We start from the raw sequence: 7,213 nt of genomic DNA, 5'->3' as shown, positions 1-7,213 counted from the left end.
ATTCTAGCTCGTGGATGTGCAAAAGCAGTTTGCTCTGTCTGCAGTCTGGAAAGTAACCGCACTTTCATGGGAGAGTTCATGGCAGGCTAAGGTTTCTTTAAAATCAGCCAAATCCTTTAACCCTCTCCACAAATGCACAGCCTTGGGCCAAACTGAAAGACAATGCATGTGAAGAGGTCCCTCCTCCGTCTGTCTCTCGGGCTGTCTTCTCGCTTGTTGTGGTCAGGCGTTGATAAAAGCCTATCATCTCAGTGTGTTTGGGGCCTCGGAGAGGAGCTGGAGATGATTAGGAGAAGCAGTTCTTCACTTGAAAGTGGGGTGGCGGGGAAAGTCTTACGTGGAATCAGCGTGACGAGTAGATGTTCAAACTCCTTATTAGTTGCAGATGTTTCTAGAGTAGGGCAGAATTCCTTCTTTAACAGTCTGTATTCTACTTCGTGTTCCCATCTGACACCAAACCCCACCAATCTTAATTGCTCAGACCACAGACTTTCCGCAAAACTGGGTGGGAGTGGATTTTCCAAAGGCCCCGAGGCAAGTCAGGTAAAGCTGAACGTTTTTCTGCCTTCCATGCACTGAGCAGCCCGTGTTGTGCTGGCAGGAACCCAGCGGAGGTCAGTGGTCTCCAAGGGGGCTGCAGATGGCTACGTGGTGGGGCCAGTGGTGTCCACCTGGGGCTCACAGGGGGTCTGGAAGAGTATTGAATGGCCAGATCCACAAAAGGCTTTAGGTGCCTAGGATAAGAAAGAAACATCAGTTATGGAAGGTTTTTGTCACCAGGACTCCATCACCTATTGATCAAGGGTGAGAGGGAAGGGGGGTCAGAGATGATTTAAGATCCCATGCTACCATCACACTGGCTTGCGCTCACATCTCTGTCCTTTGAGCACAAACAGAGAGAAATCAAAACCAATTCTCAAACCAGCTCATGTTCAGTCTCCTCCTTGACCTCTGTCATAGGGGGGAGATGGTAAAGCTTAATTTGGAAATGTGTTTTGCACAGGATCCTGGGCCTGTAGATAGCTTCGTTATAATTGACTGTGTTAATTTGTGTGCCTATTTTGCTCTTTTTTTTTTAATCTTTGCATCTATTAATTATTGCAGAACAGTTCTTACTGATAACTCCCCAGCAGTTTATGCTGCTGTTCTGAAATTATAAAATGATATAGTTGGCAGAATGGGTACAGACATGTACAGTTAATTGGGTTTTTGCAGAAGGAAATTACATAGTATAATAATATGCCCAGGGTGCCATGGGAAGTGCAATTTCTTATTGCTTTTAGTAAATAGGATTGGGAGAATATGAGCTCTGGATTATAAATTGTCTCAGAATTTATCCCAAAGTTGCAGAGGGTTTCAGATCCCTCTCACTGAGCCCTGGCATCACAAACTCATTGCTGTGAGGACCCTCTTAGTTTTTTTTCCCCCCAGCTCATTCACAGTTTAGCTTTAGAGTCCCGGGGTCGCTGATCTGGTTGGGTGCTCTTGAAGTTGCAGGAATCACACAGTCATAAAACAAGTGGTGGGTCATGGTGGCTAACGAGAGGTGAGCTGTGCAAACCCAGCGCTTTGCTGGGGGGGACAGAGCGCTTCTATTTCTCACCTCTTTTCTAGGAAGTAGGATGGGATAGAAGTCGTCGAAGAGGTTTTTCTAAGTGAGAAAGGTTGATGAGAATGAATGTTTTTCATTTCCTGCTAAATGCAAGTCTCAAGCCCAAGGTTTCCACTCCCACCCCCCCAGCCTGAACGCACAATCTTGGGTCAACTTGGAAGGTGTTACACAAAGTGCGTAGTTTTGGTGTCTGTGAAGACTTTCTTAAATAAAAGCATGAACAACTTGAAGGAAGTTTGAAGGATAAATGGAAATTGAAAGTTTATTTCTAGCAAGAAGCCATTTCCTTTGAAAAGAACAACTCCTCCCCCCAAAAGTTTGAGTAGCAAATCTTAATTATTGCTACCTGCTGCCTTAGCTGGAAATGTGGAAATTTGACATCAGCCTCAGCACTTTGATGTCTCACAAGTGGTGCCAGCCACAGCACAGCGGGGGGGCCTGGACCCTGGCTCCCGGTTCAGCTCCTGGCCTCCTGCATGCCCCCGAGACTGCAGCTCTGCTCTTCTCCATTTCATCTTCTCAGCTGTCAAAGGGGGGTTGTAAACTTCACCATTTTTGTGAAGGGCTCAGGGTCCCTCAGCGAGGAGCTCTGGACGCGGGCAGCATGCTCATTCCTTCCCGCATACCCATACCATGTGCAATCTCATCCAGCCGTCTCCACTAATCTCATTAAAGTTCTGGGTTTATGAGTTGGGGATTTGTAATTTTTTTATTGTTGTTGCTGCTACTGCTGGTTTTCTGCATCACCACTCATTCTTATAATTAAAGTGACAGCTCTTGAACTACCATGTCAAAACAGCGCGGTTGAGGCAGAGAAGCTCTGGGAAGATCATCCTTAATCCGACAACAGTGATTCATGTTTAACTAGGTAGATGGTAAGTCCTAGATCTAGCCGGCTCACCGTGAAGTTTCCCCAAGGACAGGGTGTTGTTGAGAGTTTTGCACAACTGCCTAGGCCCCACCGCTCAGGGGTTTTGATGGAAACTATTTAATATGCAGTTTCTGTCGTCGTGTCAGAGCTGTAGCTGGGGAGCTCTGAACCCTGACAAATCTTTTCAGACTCCTTTTCTAGAAGCTGTACAAAAAAAGAAATGTAAAAGATGATTTTTGTTTGAAGATCAGTCGAGCCTTCCAGCTTGGTTGGAAATTAAATGTTTCCAGCATTCCCAGCTCTTTGTTCCCCAGTCTCTCGGCATCACAGAGCCAGGTATGCTAATCCTGAGGGTACCTCAGTGGAGAATCCCCAGTGTGGGTGACATTTGCGGCTACATGAGCTGTGCATCCCCCCTGCGGTGCGCGGGGCAAGCGGGGCTCCGAGGGCAGGGCGGCGCAGGGCTGTGCAAGCGTCCTGGGAGCTTCTGACTTGAGGTTTGCTCCCACTCTCAAGCTCAATGCTTGGTCTGGTTCTCCCTCTTCCTCCTGCTTTCCCTGCTCTGTGCTCCCCTAGCATCAGCCCATGTGGCTGTAGATACCATGGTATACTTACATATGTATTTATGTATAGCACATATAACCCAGTCCTGCATTCCTTTGAAGGTCCCACTGCTCAGCTGCTTTCCTAGAAGGGTTTATTTTCCCTCCATGCACCCAATGCAGGGCCATTCAATCTGCTGTAACCAGACAGCTGCAGTCTTTAATATTCCAATCTATTCCAGCTCCAAAGGAGCTGGTAGTACCCATCCTACAAGTACTTATTTTCCCTTTTGTACACTTGGGCTGCTGTCCCCACTGTCAGGGAGGTGCTGTAAGATCCTGGGGGTGGCAGGGGATGCGTCAGCGTTATGATAAGTTGTTGCAGGGGCTTGTTTGGCCTTTGGAAACCCTGGGGCTGAGGAAAGGGGCTCAGCTTTTGGGCTGACACAGGGAAGGCTCCAGTCAGCTCTTGCTCTTTATGGTTCTTATGTCTCTCCGGGTTAATAATGCTTCTTGTTGCAGATTTGCACCTGAAAGTCTCCTCCTCCTCTGAATTTCTTCAATTTTCTGCAACAGCTTTGTGAACACATATGGAGAACAACCCCCCTCGCCGCCCCTGCATTCAGCTGGGCCTGATTAACTGGGATCTTTGAGGTAGACCCCTGGGAAGTGGGAGTATCTTCACTGTTCATTTAAGATGCCTCTGCAAAGAGGTATCATGACAGCCTGCATGGGGGGAGGCCTTTAAATTTATCCTGCTTACAGTGGCTGCTCTCCAGCCTCCTGGTTTGTAGGGTAGAAGAACCCTGGATTGATGGCAGTATTTTTATATTGCCTTAAATAAACTTTCATTCTTGACCAGAGCTTTGTACTTCATTACATCGGTATGTTAAACGCAGCACTTATCACAGTGCTATGCAATCTTACAATAATAACATTTGATGCTGCTTAAGATGAAAAGGCTCAGGTTTCAAGAGCTGAAAGGATTTCTAGCTGGAAGGAATCAGCCCTCCGGTGCTCGGATACCATATAGCACGAACTTGAGCCAACAGTTCATTTTCCAATAACGTTTCCAGCGCTGAAGATCCTGACCTCTGTGAGAAGACCACTGGAGCAGACAGCCCTTGTAGGCTGAGGTTATATTCTCTCTCTCTCTCTCCACATATGAATGAAACCTTTGTTTTTGACACTCCTGGTTGGCAAATATATATACTTTAAGTGAAAAAGTGGGGTGAGTAGGTGGGGTGCAGCGCGGCTGCGCTTTACACACGTGCTGCCCTCTGAAGCTCTGAAAGGGGAGTTTGGTCCTCAAGTGCAGCAGCTGGAGTAGTGCAATGGCTACATGAGGATGCTCTGGGCAATCCAAGTGCTGCTAGGACCAGTGCCAGAATGGAGATGAATATACATGGCACACTTGTGAAGTGCTCAAAGAAATCAGTGGGTGGGAGGGGAAAGAGAAGGGGGGAGGTGGGGCTGCCTTTTTTTCCTGCGCTCTCATATAGTGGAAGGCTGACGACTGGGAGCTATTGAAATGCTTATAATTGTCTCATTAAGGACAGAAAATGTAATTAAAAGGGACAGAAATCTTTCTCCAAATTCAAAACACTGCAGTCTATCTTTGAAAGCAATTTTGGCTATTAGCACAGGTGGTAATGTCCCAGCAATTGAACCCAATCTAATTTTGGTGTCAAACTGCTAAGGAGAAAAAATGAGTTCCCTTCCCGATGCCGCCTGACACAGCCGCCGCGTCTGGAGGGAGAAAGGGGGGGGTGAAGCAGTGCGGCGGGCTCGGACGGGACGGGACGGGACAGGCCGATGAATGCGGGGGCACTTGGGCATGCGGGTGGGCACCCACCAAAGCAGAGCAGAGGCTGTCACCTCTGCCAGGGCTGCTGCTGCCGGTGCTGCCTTGCCCTGAGGTGGAGGTACGATGGGTACACAGCACCGCATGATGCCGTCTGCAGATGGCATCGAGCGTATGATGTTTGCTGGGGATGAGGAGTTCAGCCAAGTGTTCTCTGGGACAATAAGCAAATCACTCATGTCTTTGTCTTGTTTTGCATAGATGTTGAAGCAACTCTGCTTCCTGGGAAAAAGGATGTTCCTTGAATTCATCAGCAAAGCTGAGATGCGTATGAGGGAGACAGCAGGGTGAAAACAGGCACCCTCTGCTGGGCTCGGGGTGGCTGTTTCCTTCTCTTGCTCAGACAGGGGTGGCTTCAGACAGCTCTGTGCCTTCTGTGCAGCGAGAGCGAGGTTCATCCAGGCTTGCAGTGAGCAGCCTGCGTAGGTGCAGAGTTAGTCCAGCTCAGAGCTCTTTGGTGCTCTTCAAGGCTTTCAGAAAGACCTTCAATTCTTCAGAGCCCTGAAATTGCAAGGAATTTAGTTTCACATTCTGCAGGCATCATGAGGTTGAAGAAAACATTCTCAATGGAGTAACCAATGGGACTTGACTTCAACCCTTGGTGCATTTTCTTTGAAAGAAAATCTACAAAACAACTCTCCTCTCTCCCTCTATCATTCATTTACGTGTGTTGCTTTTCTTCTGGGATCAAAAGCAGAGGAGCTGAAGTGCAGAGAGAAAATAATCTTCCTGGGTCTTCCTCATCCCATGAAAAATTGAGTTGCTAGAGTTACTGCAGGTAAAAGCAGTCCCTCTACCTCGGTCCCCTGTGACTTCATGCCAGGCTGTGTGTTGGGGGGCTCTGCTTCAGCTTTAGCAGAACAGACTGGCTGATCCAACCAGCCTTTTTGTATTCAGCTGCTGAGATATGGCAAGCATGCCTCCGGCAGCCAGAGGCCACCACTGAAAATTATCTACTGCTCCGGTTAGGTGGGGACTGACAAGAAACCATGCTCCGAAGAGCCTACGCATGAGCAAAGTATCCCTAGGGGAGCTAGTGGAAGGTACCATCTTACCGCACCTGGCCAAGAGCTCATCTGAAATGTGTCTCCATCGTCTCTGTCTTTAAGACTCCGTATCTCAACTTTGCAGCCTGGAAAGGAGACTGAAAGGAAGGAATTAACAAGAAAAGTAAAATAGCTAATTTTTTTGTTTCATCTCCTGAGACATGAAAGATTTTTGCAGCTAATGAATTATTTCTGAAAACACTAGTAATAGCTGCAGGCAACATTAACTTCAAGTTTCCCAATGAGCAAGCATCACTTATGGACTGATTTAAAATTCTAATGTATTTTCATTTGCAGTAGCTCAACTCTAACATGACTGGGGGTCTGGAAAGAGGCCAGAAGAAGTAGCCATGTTTCTGACAGTTTAGTAATCTCCTTAGAGGCAGCAGTGGAAAGCAGTGGCTGGATCCTATTGAAGCCTGGGGCAACCAATTATCTCAGCAGAGAGGCTCCAGAGCCCTTCGTTAGTGCTGGCGACGTGGGGAGTTTCTGGTTGCTGCAAGCACAGCGGTGATTTCAAGCTAAGCAGAAAAATCAGTTGTGTCATAGGTAAAGCAGCCCTGCTGCTATTTAAAAATGCAAGGTGGGACCTGCAAGTTTTGCTCTGGACTTTCTGCAGAAATGCTGGGGCTTCTGCCTCCTTTCCAAAAAAAACACCCTACGGCCAAGCTGGTGTTAAAACCCAGCCAGGAAGGTGGACTGAAATACAGCAACCCCCCCACTGCCTGATCCCCTCCCCGTCCCCGGGCGGAAAGGTGGTGATCTCAAGTCCCACCGCACACCCAGGGCTGAGGCTGTGGCTGTGGGGGGCGTGGGGAAGAGGGAAGGAAGGTGCTGCTCTGGCGGAGTCTGCAGGGCTGGGTTGGCATCCCAGTGGCACTGCTCGGTGACTGAGGGATGTGTCATCCGAGAGAGAAAGAGAAACAGATGGTAGAGGGAGTTACAGTGGGAGGAAAACCCAATTAGAAGTCCCAGCATGGTTTGTGGTAGGGATATGGATCTTATACCTTGAGTAACAGCCAGGAAAAGAAAGGCATCCAGCTTTTTCACCCATGGTGGAGAAATTTCTTGTTTCAGGCAGAGGATGATATTGAAAAAAGCTTTTGCAAAGCTTTTGAGAGATTATTATCTGAAGGGAGAGCAAATAAGGGAGATACAATAGGGGTGATGATAGAGTTAATACATCTAGAATGTGGTCTCATTTTTCCAATACAGAGTTTTTTAGGTTCCCCTGGAAAGGATGCTTAATACTTAAGACAGCAGCCTGGGAGTCAGAAG

Source organism: Egretta garzetta, unplaced genomic scaffold (assembly GCF_000687185.1).
Source record: "Egretta garzetta isolate BGI_Z169 unplaced genomic scaffold, ASM68718v1 scaffold188, whole genome shotgun sequence".
NCBI lineage: Eukaryota > Metazoa > Chordata > Aves > Pelecaniformes > Ardeidae > Egretta > Egretta garzetta.
Note: the sequence above shows the minus strand (reverse complement) of the source record.